Source organism: Microcaecilia unicolor, chromosome 2 (assembly GCF_901765095.1).
Source record: "Microcaecilia unicolor chromosome 2, aMicUni1.1, whole genome shotgun sequence".
Taxonomy (NCBI): Eukaryota; Metazoa; Chordata; class Amphibia; order Gymnophiona; family Siphonopidae; genus Microcaecilia; species Microcaecilia unicolor.
In genome coordinates, this window is record NC_044032.1 from 145312565 (window position 1) to 145327977 (window position 15413).

General features: G+C 40.7%; 1 long non-coding RNA gene across 1 annotated transcript; it reads right to left on the bottom strand.

Moving 5' to 3' along the window:
• Window positions 1–734: 734 nt before the first annotated feature.
• LOC115462302 lies at window positions 735–14336 on the bottom strand. The gene is made up of 3 exons (XR_003940806.1): window positions 14249–14336; window positions 6433–6435; window positions 735–745 (listed from the first exon to the last, which is right to left on the bottom strand). It is a non-coding gene; the product is annotated as an uncharacterized LOC115462302 (long non-coding RNA).
• Window positions 14337–15413: the final 1077 nt, after the last annotated feature.

A 15413-nucleotide genomic window follows, 5' to 3' on the forward strand; every position in this document is an offset into this window, starting at 1 on the left:
CTTGCACTTGCTCACATTAAACATCATCTGCCATTTAGCCGCCCAGTCTCCCAGTCTCGTAAGGTCCTCTTGTAATTTTTCACAATCCTGTCGCGATTTAACAAAAGCCCTAAACAAAAGCATCCAGAACTGACTCCCCTCACTACAGACCCCCCCCCCAAAGCCAACTCCCCCCATAAGAACCCCCTTTGATTCCCTCTTGACTAATCCCCGATGGCAAGCCCCACTCACAGCAGCTCCATGTGGCTGATCAGTGGGTGGGTTTCTGATTCTGGGCAAGACGGCTGATTACGAGGGAAGCTGTGATGCTAGGAGGGGTGGCTGATTGTGGGGCAATTGTGATGCTAGAAGGGTTGGCTGATTAGGAGAGAGCTGTGATGCTGGGAGGAAATGGCTGCAAGATGGACTTTTTTTGCTGAGAATGTCCAAAATGAATAGCCATTTCCAAAATGAAATGTCCAACTTATGAACTGCAAAAAAACAGAGATAGAGACTACTTTCTAGTATCATTTTGAGAAAAATGACATATGGAGGGCCAGGCAGAGCAGAGGGGTAGCCTAGTGGTTAATGCAGTGGACTTTAAACCAAGGGACACTGGTTTTAATCCCACTTTAAGTCTTTTATTTTGTAATTGTGAGCCATCCAGGAAAGAAAATATCTACTATACCTGAATATACTCAACTTCAATAGCCTTCAGATTGGCAGGTGGCTTATATATGTAGGTATAATAGATATTTTTCTGTTCCTGGGGGGCTCACAATTAAAAACAAATCGAGCTAATGTCGTATTGAACCAGGGTCCATTAGCTTAAATTCCACTGCACTAACTGCTAAGCTACTCCTTACACTTGCTTCCTGCCCTGGACAAAATGCCTATAATACCTGAGGCTGTCATAGATCTTGGTATTTCTTTCTAGTTTCCCTTTCAGGGGAGAGCGAGGGTGGACAGTAACCACTGGGAAATTAGAGGGGTCATGGCTTAATCCTTGCAATAAAACAACACAGAGAGGGTCCAAAACATAGAACAAGATCCAAAAAGCGCAAAAATACTAGGAGCCTTCAAAAGTGGGACAAATCCTTTAATTGCATAGCATGAATCTTCTATATCAATCTTGTATCATCGACCCAACATGGTCCATGTTTCGGCGCACAACGCCTGTGTCAGGGGTAATTCAGTAACTGTTATTTAGTATAAGAAATTCAGCTAAAAGCTGAATGTGCAACAAACAGGACTTTGTCTACACACTATGTAGACTATGCACACTATGCACAGAAGGAGCAGAGTGATCCTTCTATCGTCGATTATTCCCATCAGAACAGAAAACAGCTACCTCAATTTCAGGAAGAGGCTAAAAATCTTTTCCTTCCCAAAGACTGCTTCATAATAATCCATCATGACTTCTGCTCCCTAGTATCAACCATTATCCTTTCCTTTAATGTTTTTAGTCCCATATATTACACCAATGGTCTCTAATGTTTCTCATACCTCACACTAATACTATCTGCTGTTGTCTCACCTAGAATGTAAACTGCACTGAACCCTAGAAAGAAGATATTAGCGGTAGACAAGAATTGAATTGTTGTTGGACATCTTGTTTTTGTGCTCTCTTTAGTCCCACCCAAAACACACCTCCTACCCACCCACAACATGCCCCTTTGCTATTTGGATAAACTGCAGTGTTGGGCTTTCTTTTTTCTGCCTTTCCAAAATTGCAATTTTTGGCAGAGAGGCTTTTTTGGGGGGCATTTTGAGACTATGGGGCCCTTTTACTAAGTTGTACTAAAAGGTAGCCTGTGTTATGTTTAGCATGTGGGTTCCCCATGTGCTGAGGCTACTTTTAGCGGGGCTACAAAATGGCTGCATTTCCTATTTCCCTCATTAATGGCCACATGATAATTTCCCAATTAGTACATGGCCATTAGCATGGGAACCCTTACCAACACCTGTTTCCTAGGCACTAAGGGCTCCTGTGTTAACCATGCACTACTTGATTAATGCACGGCAATGCAGCAGTGCTAACTGATTAATACTGGACATGCCTACTCTCTGCCCCCCAAACATGCCCCAGCACTAAAAAAATAAAAAGTATTTTTTAGTGTGTGAGAAGCAGGTGCAGATCAAAAAGCTATCACGGGATGCCTGAGTGCCCCGCGGTAGTGGATTTTAACTTTGCAATAAGCACACATTAGTGCTTACTGCAAATTAGTAAAAGGGTCCCTTGGTCTTTTTGGTGGGAAGAGGATGGAAGAGCATGTGTTGGATTACATGTGGAGATAAATTGGGGAGAGGGAAGGGATAAAAGTTGGAGGGAAATAGTATTCTTTTTTTTTTCCTAACATGTGGGTGTTATTTCTACTGGCCATGTTGTTCACTTGCTTGTTTCTTATTGATTTCTTTCTTGAGTTGCTGGAAGATTTTTACTTCTTACTATGTTATATATTAATGAATGGTTTGCACCTGCAGAATTTTGTATGGAATTAAAAATATAAATAAAAAAAATAATTTACTGAATGAAATAAAAGTAAAATTACAATTTCATCTGTTAAATCACAGTAATTCAGGTAATGAACAAACAAAACTCAAACCTCTTCTTAACTTGGATTCTCTGGAAATTGACATGGAAATTCTCCCTCAGTATTATCCTCCTCTCAAGTTTACTTCTCCTGCCTCAGAATTCTCCTGTTTGGGGAGTGATAGTCTCACCCTACTCACATGCTCTGCCTTCAGCAAGGTAATCTCTTCTCAGATGCATTAGGTTAACTAATGTCTCCTTAAGGGTAAGGCTTTTCTCTTCCTTAACTTCTAATCATAGATATCATATACCTCCAGCTTCTCTGCGGATGCTACTTCTCCCATAAACTTTTACAGTACTCACATTTCATATCTTACTAGTCAATATCCCCTCTGAGTTGCTAATCAAGTGGATGATGGTATATGATATCCCCTACTTTCTCCTGCTCTGGATCTCCATTCTTTTCTCTTGATCTTCCCATGGACCTCTTGGTTACCTCCACCAATTTGAATGATCAATACACAAAATATCTACTATCTGGTAGGGCACTCAGGTTACACATACATCTACCACCATTTATGTGAATAAATATTTCTTTAGATTTTTTCTGAGCCATCATATTTTCCTACTCATTCCATGAGCCCTCGCTCTAGAGCTTTTTTTCTGTTGAAAGAGGCCTGCTACTTGTAAAATTATTCCTTGAAGGTATTTGAACATCTCTATCAGATCTCTTATTTACTACTATTACTACTATTTAACATTTCTAGAGCGCTACAAAGTGTACGCAGCGCTGTACAAACACAGAAGAAAGACAGTCCCTGCTCAAAGAGCTTACAATCTAATAGACAAAAAGTAAAGCATTTAAATTTAAAATATTTAAGCAGTCAAGCACAAGAGAACAGTCACAGAAGGACAGAAGATGTTGAAGGGTGGTCAGTGTGATTAGGTGTAACTCTGGTTGGAGTAGTGGGAGAAGGTGATAGAAGAATAGAAATGGGTGAGGTAAAGTAATGAGTGGGTTGATAGGGAGGTTATATAAGACATGTCACTCTAGGGGTGGGTGGGTAGAGGGGTAGGGTGGGTAGGATTAAGTCTAAAGCAGGAGAAGGTATTCTCTGCAGCCTATCTGTGAGATGGAAAATGCTCTCTGAAGCTGCTGCTATAAGTTGTTAGTTTTCTCTCCCTGAAAGAGATCCAAGCCACACCCACGAAGTTCAAACTGTCAGTGGGGAGGGTGAGGGGAGGAAATGGCAGTGCTTGATGAAAAAGAGAGCTCAGTTTGATAGGAGATATACTATAGGATGTCATTCTGAGGCCAGGCTAAGTCTAAAGCAGGAGAAGGTATTCTCTGCAGCCTATCTGTGAGATGGAAAATGCTCTCTGAAGCTGCTGCTATAAGTTGTTAGTTTTCTCTCCCTGAAAGAGATCCAAGCCACACCCACGAAGTTCAAAGGGGAGGAAATGGCAGTGCTTGATGAAAAAGAGAGCTCAGTTTGATAGGAGATATACTATAGGATGTCATTCTGAGGCCAGGCTAAGTCTAAAGCAGGAGAAGGTATTCTCTGCAGCCTATCTGTGAGATGGAAAATGCTCTCTGAAGCTGCTGCTCAGGGTTGCCAGGTAGAAATTTTTTTTCCAGCCCAATCCGGGCCAGAAACCAGCCCAAAACCCGCCCAAACACAAACCCCGCCCCTGACACCCCCACCCCGCGTCACCGGCCCCGCCCTCGCCGTCACCGGCCCTGCCTCCCACGTCATCGGGCCCGCCTCCCCGTCATCAGCCCCGCCTCCCACGTCATCGGGCCCGCCTCCCCGTCATCAGCCCCGCCTCCCCGTCATCGGCCCCGCCTCCCACATCATCGGCCCCGCCTCCCACGTCATCGGCCCCGCCCAAAACGTCACTAACCCCGCCCAAAAACGTCACTAACCCCGCCCCCCGCGGCCGAAAAAAATTAAAAAGCCGCCCAAAAAGCCGCCCGGAAGCCTTAAAAACCGCCCAAAAAACCGCAACCCGCCGCGGGCAAAAATTTCCCGCGGCGGGGCGCGGAAAACCGCCCAATTGGGCGGTAAAACCGCCCACCTGGCAACACTGCTGCTGCTATAAGTTGTTAGTTTTCTCTCCCTGAAAGAGATCCAAGCCACACCCACGAAGTTCAAACTGTCAGTGGGGAGGGTGAGGGGAGGAAATGGCAGTGCTTGATGAAAAAGAGAGCTCAGTTTGATAGGAGATATACTATAGGATGTCATTCTGAGGCCAGGCTAAGTCTAAAGCAGGAGAAGGTATTCTCTGCAGCCTATCTGTGAGATGGAAAATGCTCTCTTTTCCTCAAGGGTATACATGTTTAGATCTTTAAATCTCTCCTCATATGCTTTATGAAGAAGACCATTGAACATTTTGAAAGCTTCCTGCTTAATCAGCTTCATCCAGCAACAAGAAGAACACAAAAACACTAAACAAATATTTCTGTTTGGAGTTTATAGAAGACGACCTTGGAGAGAGACAATAGATGGCTGGTAAGGTATATATGGATGTGGAGTAGATACTGCCCTATTCCTAGAGGAGAGTGCTTATAAACAATTTGCAAAATTGCAATCTGCGGATAGCTTAGGAAATTATTAGGAAAGGAATGGAAAACAAAAATGAGGATGTTATAATACCTTTGTATCACTTCATGGTGCAAATGCACCTTGAATACTGTGTACAATTCTGGTCATCACATCTCAAAAAATGATAAAGTGGAATTAGAAAAGGTACAAAGAAGGACAACAAAAATGATAAAAAGGATGGGATGACTTCCCTATGAGGAAAGGCTAAAGTGGCTAGGGCTCTTCAGCTTGGAGAAAAGATGACTGAGGGAAGATATGCTAGAAGTCTATAAAATAATGAGTGCAGTGGAATGGGTAGACATGAATCGCTTGTTTACTCTTTCCAAAAATACTAGTACTAGGGGGCACACAATGAAGCTACAAAGTAGTAAATTTAAAACAAATTGAAGAAAGTATTTATGCATTCAATGTGTAATTAAACTCTGGAATTTGTTGCCAGAGAATGTGTTAAAAGAAGTTATCTTAGCGGGGTTTAAAAAAGGTTTGGATAGCTTCCTAAAAGAAAAGTTCATAAGCCATTATTAAGATGGACTTAAGAAAATGTTATGCTGCTTATTTTTAAGATAAACTGTTAATGCTATGTGGCAATCTTCTACTATAGGTCTTTAAATAAGCAATATATAAACTAGTAGAAAACCAAGTATGTATATCTTATGTCTTGTTACTATGTATATGACTCTGTCATGTTATAAAGGGAAAGTCTCATACAGTCGCCGGGGATTTTTTCACCAATCTTGGCGTGCCCCTATTTTGCGACAATTATAATCATTGACAGTCCCATCCCTCCAACCTCTATTTTTTGTTTTTTTCTGTATTTTTGTTTTGTATTTTTTTGTAAGTTTCCTCTTTTTTTTAACCTTTTTGTTATTTTCGGTGAACTATATACTGATAAAGGTGTGAACTTTGTCACTTCAATAGAGGTATAAGCTTTATATTTTCAAGATCTCTGTGTACATACAATGAACTCATGTGTTGAACAGTGGGATTAGGCTGTACTTATATTCAGTATAAAGTCATAATTTAGCTTGAGTTTCCAGGTGTAGATTTCGCCCTGACAGGTACCTGTTTCGCTCAACGTGGCTTTTTCAAGGGGTTAGTAGCACTCTGGTCAGCAAGACAGCCTTTCCTCACTGAGGAAACTTACAAAAAAACACAAAAAATAGAGGTTGGAGGGATGGGACTGTCGATGATTATAATTGTCACAAAATAGGGGCATGCCAAGATTGGTGAAAAAAAACCCCGGCGACTGTATGAGACTTTCCTTTTATAACATGACAGAGTCATATACATAGTAACAAGACATAAGATATATACATACTTGCTTTTCTACTAGTTTATGCATTGCTTATTTTTAAGATAAGCAGCATAAAATGTATTGTGCTGTTTTTGGATCTTGCTAGGTACTTGTAATCTGGATTGGCCACTGTTGGAAACAGGATGCTGGGCTTGATGGACCTTCGGTCTGTCCCAGTATGGCAACACTTATGTACTGAATAAATTCTTGTGAGGGCAATGTCTCTACATTTTTTTTTTTTTGGGGGGGGGGGGGGTTGCACCTCACTCTTAAGCCAGGTTATGTGAAGTATGATCTTAGTCTCTCAAATTAACTGCTAATGCTCACTGTAGTACTTTCAATGTGCCAAAGAGAGCTTCCTTCTGGAAATCATAAGATGGTACATGTATTAGCAATTTATCCAGGTGTACTTGGAAGTTCATTTTAATCAGGCTTTTTTGCATTAGTCACTTTTGAAGTTTTTCCGGTGGCAATATTCCTCTTTCCTCCAATTTTTGGCAACAGAATGTTTTCTCAACCCTCTTTTTGCTGTTAGGTACCTGCTGAGAGTAATAAGAAAAACCTATAAAATTCTCCTGATTTTTCTAACCTGCCCTGCAAGTGAATTGAGTTAGCCTTACATTTGTGAAATCTAACTTCCACCTATATTTTCAGACTCCCTTTTGTGGTCTAATTAGCAGTTTACCTAAAGATCCCCTGTGCTTTTTCTACACTTTCTTGAGAGTTCTAATTTACTACTACTACTACTACTACTTAACATTTCTAGAGCGCTACTAGGGTTACGCAGCGCTGTACAATTTAACAAAGAGAGACAGTCCCTGCTCAAAGAGCTTACAATCTAATAGACAAGTGAACGGTCGGTCCGATAGGGGCAGTCAAATTGGGGCAGTCTGGATTCACTGCGATTATGACTCTAAGTACATACATAGCTGCAGGCTGAGTGGAAGGCAGTTTAGCATTAAAATCACGTCATTTCGTTATCTGTATACTATTATGCATCTTAAAATGAACCCTTCATTTCCACAGTGATAAAACACATTGGTTCAGAGCTGTTCCCTGGGAAACCTAGGAGTGGTCAAATTTCCTTTTGACATTTTCAAGATTTTACTTGGCTAGGAATTATTTCATAAGCTAATATTTATAGCCTCTCCTGGGAGACACAGTATCTTGATGTAATTTGCATACTTTAGATATAAATATCACTCTTCTGGCTGAACCAAATGAAAGTACACAGCTATGCATACAATACAGTGAAACTGCATTTATCAGTGTTGATGTTCAAATATTTGATGGCCTTCTAGAAACCTGAGTCAAAGATTTGTTTGTGGACTTTTTATTTTTTTTTCATTTGGATTGAAGTGGCTTTGTTTTCACATTAAGTTTTCTGGTCTAGGCTGCTTCTATTATTTAAATGTTAATTGCGTGAAGGAGGAGGGAAGTGAGCTCAGTGGACTTATAGGTAGTCTTTGCATAACTATGAATATGTTTAATGTGATTTTATTGCCACTTTTACAATTCATTCATTATATTTATTTTTCAAAAAAGAATTTCTTACTCAGAGTATTTTTCCTATATTCTCTTTTTGCTTAATATTGTAGATAAAGTTCTAAGGGGAACATCTTTTGTAATAATAACCCTCTCCTTCCCTAAAAAGAAAAGGAAATGAGGCAAATACATGAAGTAGGAAGTTGTTTTATTTTTTAAACTTTTTCAGTGTTTTTTGTTCTCATATTTACTTTCACTCTAAAAGCCCTCTTCAAATCACATGGAGAAAAGTGAAAGTGAAATATTGGATGAAACAATCACCGGACCTGTTTACTAACCTTCATTAGCAATTAATGTGTGTTAACAATTAACAGGGTTCCTTAGTTCTTAATATGTGGTAATTTTCATGTTAACAATGAACACTGAATGGAATGGAGAACAGGTGGGGATTGTGTCTTACAGTTAAGTGGAATTAGTGACTGTGTATTAACTGCTAATGTGGCAGATAATACACACAGCACCACCTCGACAGGTGTATCTGAGAGATTTTTATTGCACTTTACATTTGAAAGAATATTGTTCTTACGATCCAATTGAGATTGTTTCTACATCAGTGGAATGAAATCGCTCAAAATGGATATCTCCTTGCCCATGAGTCCAAGCTTAAGTGTTTATAAGGATTTAGTTCTCAGATTCACAACCGTTTTCTCTTAGGAAAATCCATCAATCTTTAAATTGTGTGCCACAAGAATATCGTGTGATTCAATCTCTAAGGAATAATAGGGAGGTCATTATTTGATGCGTGGAAAAGACGGCACAGTTCTGAGGTAATGTGGAAACTTTCTCTGCAGACTGGTTATAGGGAGTTAAACATGACCTGACTCCCATATTACAGATTCAAGTAAAAGAGTTGACGCAAAGGGGTTTAGATGTTGGATATTTAACTAAACAAGAATTTGAGTTTTTGAATGTTCAATAGCCAAAAATACCAGGGGGTCTTTTACTAAAGATTACCGTATTTTTCGGACTATAAGACACACTTTTTTCCCCCAAAATTTGGGAGGAAAATGTGGGTGCGTCTTATAGTCCGAATGTAGCGTACCTGCTCGCTGTGGGGGGGGGGGGGCGGCCAGGGCCGGTCTTAGGCCGAGGCGAGCGTTGCGATCGCATAGGGCCTCGTGCTCAAAGGGGCCCCCACGTGGCGCACCTAAACTCCGCCCAGTGCTTTTTTTGTGAGGTCTGGCTCACCTGCCCGCTCCCTTCCGTTCGTGCACCTGTGCTCCCTGTTTTGAAATCTTTAATTTACCCGAAGTCACGGTGAAACAGCAGTAAAAGCAGCAGGCAGGCTAGCCTTCTCGCCACTTCCCTTCCCTCTCAGCGCGTCCCGCCTTTCTCTGATGTAACTTCCTTTCCACGAGGATGGGACACGCTGAGAGGGAAGGGAAGCGATGAGGAGGCGAACCTGCCTGCCTCCTGCTTTTACTTACTGCTGGTTTGCCGCAACTTCGGGTATGTAAATTAAAGATTTCAAGGCAGGGAGCACGGTTGCACGAACGGAAAGTTGGGGAGATGAGGGCAGACAGGCAGGCGGGCGTGGTTTTGAGCGAATCTCTGGACATGGGGAGGGGAGGAGAATTGCTGGACATGGAGGGGAGGGGAGGGCAGGGGAGAGAGGAGAATCGTTGGACATGGATGGCAGGGGAGGACAAATTCCACTGCAGAGCCACACAGGTTGTACAAAACTGCTGTCCCCATACAAGAGTGTTGCACAACCTGTGGTCCTCCAGCAGATCTCTGCCACACTTTTTGCTTCAAAATTTTTTTTTCTATTTTCCTTCTCTAAAACCTAGGTGCGTCCGAAAAATACAGTAGCTTGAGTTATCTGCTACAGGGCAAATTTTATTCCTATTGGTCCTGCTGCAGATAACTCAAGCTAAGCTTTAGTAAAAGACCCTCCCAGTGTTGTATCTTCTTACAAATGTATACCAAATTTTAGTTAACCCTTCAAGAAGATCTACAGTCTCTAGTAGAGAGTCTTTAATAGAACCCCTCTCAGTTTATAGGTTGACTATTTTTTGAGACCTTTGGTCAATAAAGGGTTTTCCTATATATGAGATGCTATTCATTTCATGCAGTGACTGGCAGAATTTTCAGACAATGATATTACTTTTCTTGTTTCATTTTTATATACAGTTATTCCCCAGTTAGAAGCATTATGAGTTCTTGGTGACTTTCTGGACAGTGCAATTCTTACCTGCTTTGGGTTAAAGCGGGATAAAAATGTAAAACTACATTAATTAATTAACATTAAAAAAATGTAAGCAGATAAAGACCATATGGCATATCTAGGCTGCCCATCCATGCCATCTACTCTCCCTTAGAAATCCTATGTATTCGTCCCAAGCTCTCTTGAATTCAGAACTGTTTTCATCTCCACCACGTCCACCGGGAGGCAATTCCACAAATTCACAACTCTTTCCTTGAAGAAGTATTTTCTCAGGTTACTTCTGAGCCTATCCCCTTTCACCTTCATCCTGTGCTCCCTCATTCCAGAACTTCCTTTCAATTGAAAGAGAGTCGCCCAGGGCTGCCGGGAGAGGGGGGGGGTGGGGGGTCAAGAGTCCCCTGGGACCAGCCTCCAAAGGGGGCCCGGCACCGGCAAGGCTTCCAGTGGCAGGCAGGCAGGCACACACAGGCAGAAGAAGACTGGATTGGTCTTCTGCTCCTGTGTGCCAGTCCAGGACCCAGGTTATTAACACGTTAACTCTGTTCTGCCACCATAGGTCCTTCTTCCTGCCTCATCCCGCCTCCTCCTGTGTGAAGTACTTCCTGTTTCTGCATAGGCAGAAAGGGATGTGGCAGGAAGAAGAACCTGTGGCAGCAGAGCAGAGTATGAGTTAACACGATAACTCGGGTCCCTGCACACAGAAGCAGGCGAGAGAAGATATAAGAAGACTAAAAATAGCCAAAAATGTAAATTTCCCATGGGCAGGTGGCGTCACGGGGAGCCCTTAAGATTGTTTGCCCTGGGCCCTACCCCATCTCTCGGTGGCCCTTGATTCGCCTCCTGTGCATTTATGCTGCATAGGTATATAAATCTCTCTATCATATCTCCCATCTCCCACCTTTCTTCCAAAAAATACATATTGAGATTTTTAAATCTGTCCCCATACACTTTATGATGAAGACCACTGACCATTTTAGTAGCAGCCTTCTGTACCAACTCCTTTGAAATTGAAAGAGCCCATCGTATACCTTCACATCATATATATTATTCAAGGTTCCCATGGCCTTTGGTGACAAAGATTCCAAAATATCTGCAGGAAGTGACCATCATCAACATGGCAAAAGCAAAATATCTTCCTGGTTTACTAGTGAATTAGGTTGTTAGAAACATGATTGTATGAAGTTGGAGAGAATCAAGTCCAAGTCCGGAGGGAATGAATCACAATGTTTTTCAGATTCTAAATAAACTGTTTCATTCAATTAATTCTGGTACTGAAGTTGGTGCCGTCCAAAATCGACTTTTGATTATACAGATTTGGCTGGGTTCAGGAGATGGCTGGCCATCTCCCGATTTGTGTCGGAAGATGGCCAGCGATCTCTTTCGAAAATAAGCTGGAAAGTCTCCTAAAAGTTTGGATAATTCATCCTAGAGTACTGATAGAATTGAAAAATGAACTTGCGGAACTATTGTTACTAATATGTAATTTATCTTTAAAATCAAGCATGATACCAGAAGATTGGAGGGTGGCCAATGTAATTCTGATTTTTAAAATAGGTTCCAGAGGAGAACTGGGAATTTATAGACCAATGTGCTTGACGTTGGTGCCAGGCAAAATGGTAGAGACTATTATAAAGAACAAAATTACAGAGCATTATCAAAAGCATGGATTAATGAGACAAAGCCAGAATGGATTTAATGAATGGAAATCTTGCCTCACCAATCTATTACATTTCTTTGAAGGGGTGAACAAACATGTGGATAATGGTGAGTTGGTCAATATTGTGTATCTGGATTTTCAAAGGGTGTTTGACAAAGTACCTCATGAAAGACTCCAGAGGAAATTGGAGAGCCATGGGATAGGAGGTAGTATCCTATTGTGCAGGTGTAATAAAAAGGATTTTAGAGATTGCTTTTCAACTCTGCCTTGACCAACAAGTGCACTCGGGGTCTGTATTTGTGATTAGAGGTAATTCTGTTTAAAAATGATTGTTTAACTTTGATTGTTTGAAAACAAGTTGGAATGTAGAAGAAAAGACACAGCTCTAATTAATTTGGAATGTGAAGAGGGGGGTGGCACTTGTTTTTGAGTTCAGACTGGCCACCTGGACTTGGAAACATGTGACCACATTTGCACAGTATGGCTTGTTTAACTATTCTCAAGCATTCTGTAATTTTCCTTAGCTCTGAAAATAAGCTTTAGCTTAATAAAAAGGGGGGCTTGTTGCAGCAGAGCTCTGAGGCTCATCAGTAGGTGGACGCATTGCTCAGAAAAGACTTGTTCCTGGTCATAAGGAGACTTTGGGCTTTCGCTGCAACAGGCCTCCCGGCTGATGAGATAAGGGCCTGAAATTCCTGACCAGTGATGTTGTATGTATAATATGTATATATCTGTCTTATAGTTTTCTTTTAGTTATATGATTTAATCATTGTATGTATCTTAATCATTGTAGATTTGAGAACCTCTAATAAAGGTCTCATTTACCTAATATGAATCCAAAAGAATCCACAGTAATTATTGAGTAGTCTGTGTCAGTGAGACAGGCTGTAAACCCATAGCAGTATAGCAGGGGTATTGGTCCAGTCTCAAGAGACATCACAAGTACTTTTTTTTTTGTTATATTTGTACCCTGCACTTTCCCACTCATGGTAGGCTCAATGTGACTTATATGGGGCAATGGAGGGTTAAGTGACTTGCCCAGAGTCACAAGGAGCTACCTGTGCCTGAGATGGGAATTGAACTCAGTTCCTCAGGACCAAAGTCCACCACCCTAACCACTAGGCCACTCCTCCACTTTGAGAGCAGCATGTAGCAAGAGTAAATAAGTTTCAAGATGACCTATGTGAAGATCAAAGACCAACATTTGATGAGGACCAATTCAGAGTGAATGTGTTGTTTCCAATACTGGACATAGTAATCTCTCAGATCCAACAATAATTTGCTGGAATGAGATTTTTTTAAACATTTATGAATGTCCTGAAACCATCAACCCTGATATCAGTAACTGATGAGGAGTTGTATGCAGCTGGAGAAATTCTGGTCAAGAAATAAGCTAGTGACCTTAATCTCATTCAGATAACTAATGAAATCTGATATTGGAAATAAAAAAAAACAACAGGAAGAAAGGAAATACTAGATCTTCTTATGATAGAAAACTTTGCCCTGTCAGCAAGTTTTACTTAGATCTGCATTGCGTGCCTATTTTAAAAAATATTATAACTGGGACAGTGGCAACCACAGAAAGGACGTTCTCTGAACTAACAAAATATTTTAAAAAAAATTCCCTGAGTTGCACCATTTTTAGATTTTAGATTTTGCTCACACCTTTCACAGGAACAAGTAAGTGACCTGCCCATTCTTTCATTTGTACTGTTTTGCAGCCAAAATGCATGACCCTACATTTTTTAGCATGAAATCTTACCTGACAAATTCTGGACCATTCTTCAAGCTTCACTAGGTCATTCCTCATGTTGTCCATACCATCAAGGGTGTATACCCTATTGCAGATTTTGGTATCATCTCCAATGAGGAAAACCTTACCAGACAGTCATTCAGCAATATCGCTTACAAAAATGTTAAAAGAACCGGCCCAAGAACTGAACCTTGTGGTATACCACTGGTAACATCCCTTTCTTCAGAGGGAGCTCCATCTACCACTACTCTCTGTCACTTTCCACTGAACCAATTCCTAACTCAGTCAGTCATTTTAGGGCACATACCAAGATCATTTTTAAGAAAGCATGAAGTAAGTCTGAGAAGCAGCTTAGTGGTTAGTGCAGTAGACTGTAAACCAGGGGACCTAGGTTCAAATCCCACTTCAATTTTCTTTTTGTGTTATTGTGAGCCTGCCAGAAACAGAAAAATATGTACTGTACCTAAAAATATAAGAAGCCTGCAAGCCTAAAGGCTATAGACATGATGCACATTCAGGTGCAGTAGGTACCTTGCTGTTCCTGGAGGACTCATAATTAAAAAATAAAAAAGTCTTTTGATTCACAGATCACTGCAGTAACCGCTAGGCTGCTCCGTTGCTCTACATGGATTTTTTTGTGTGGTCATTTTCAAAGAATGCTGCCATACAGATGTCCATGTGCCTTGTACCCCCACCCACCTTCATAATTTGGACATTCCAGTTTGTAACATGGATGTTCATGCTAAATGTTTCCAGCATATGGATATCCATCTCACATATTTTGAAACAAGAAATCTTGACATATTTCCAGTTTGAAGATGTATGCGAGATGGATGTCTGTTTGGGATGTTCTGACTTGGATGTCCTTTTGAAAATGCCTCTCCACATTACTATGCTATGTTAATCTATAACTACCTCTTAAAGTTAATCTAGATAGAAAAGATAATCCTAGCAGTACAGCAATACAGTACAAAATGCAACTAGTTGCCCTAAAGAGGTAAAAAGGAATAGAACAGAATTCAGTAGGCATGATTAAGTTTCTTGGAGGGAACAGACTCAATACACAGCTTCTTTGTAGAAAAAAACTTCTAAAATTGATTAAAAAAAAAAAAAAGAACAGTCCAAGCTGCCTAAGACACTATTTGAATCCAGAAAATAAAATTCTAAGAGTTATTTTTACAGGAAACAGACTTCATATTTCAAATCTAAGGTAAAAGCCCACCTTTTTGATGCTGCTTTTAACTCCTAACCCTTATTCACTTGTTCAGAACCCTTATTTTATCATCCTCACTTTAATATTCCCTTATCTCGTTTGTCCTGTTTGTCTGTCCTAATTAGATTGTAAGCTTTGTCGAGCAGGGACTGTCTCTTCATGTTCAGGTGTACAGCGCTGTGTAAGTCTAGTAGCGCTATAGAAATGATCAGTAGTAGTAGTAGGATATTCAAATTGGGATTTTTATCCATTGCAGTCACCATTGGCAAAGAACCAGTGTTGGTTGAGAGACTGCAGAATTTCTGACATGACTTGTTGTCCTCTGCAAAGCAAAGATTGATAGTAAACCATTAGACAAACATTTTCAGAAACATGGAGGAAGGTGAAAAAAGGTATTACTAAAAAACAGTGAAGCTGTAATAGGAACTACATTCCATCCATCAGAGTATTTGGGGAAAAAAAGAGCTCTCAATTTTGTATTATTGTTTTTGTTTGTCTTGGCAACTGACCTTGCTTTCCTGATGGAACCTGCATCAATATTGTATAAGAATATACTGGTGGGTTTGTAGAGCTGATTAATGTTTTGTGGCCTGGTGTTACAAAGTTTTGTAGTTCTCTGTACTAGTTGTATGTTCATGAATGCTCTTACACAATTCAGGTGAACTG